We start from the raw sequence: 610 nt of genomic DNA on the forward strand, positions 1-610 counted from the left end.
CCAAATTCTTGTTCTTCCAAAGCCAATGAATACAAGGGGGACTAAGTACAGTGCATCACAGGAGCAGACAGACAATAGCACGGGTTAGCGGAAGGATTCCTCTAAGTATGGCATGTGGGCAGCCCATAGTGACATCTGTCCCAAGTGAAAATCCTTAATCACCAGAATGCCAACCCACACAGAATTGGCTACAAAATCTCCACCTTGAGCAAATATCTCAGGAAACTCTGATGTAACTTCAAGTTCAGACCCGGAATAAGAGGTCTCTTTCCATTTATAATACCAATCTTGATACTTTTCCATTAGAGCTCATTTAGAAGATAAACACCAGGTGATGCTTAAGAATGGTCCAGCTGGGCATCCTACTGTTCATGGATGCTCAGGGCGGTGTGGCGTTTTGTAACATGCTTGCTCAGGATCACAGCCCAGCAGCCGTAATGACTGTGATTGCACTTTACCTGCTCCAGACAGTCCCGCTGCAGATGCGAAGGTCAGCACTTTCCTCCTCCACATGCCCCAAACCTCATTTCGTATGCAGAACCATCCTTTTGCTCAGAAACCAAAAGCAAGACCAGCACAAAAGCAATCACAGAATACAATTAAAAAAATT

Source organism: Arvicola amphibius, chromosome 13 (genome assembly GCF_903992535.2).
Source record: "Arvicola amphibius chromosome 13, mArvAmp1.2, whole genome shotgun sequence".
NCBI lineage: Eukaryota > Metazoa > Chordata > Mammalia > Rodentia > Cricetidae > Arvicola > Arvicola amphibius.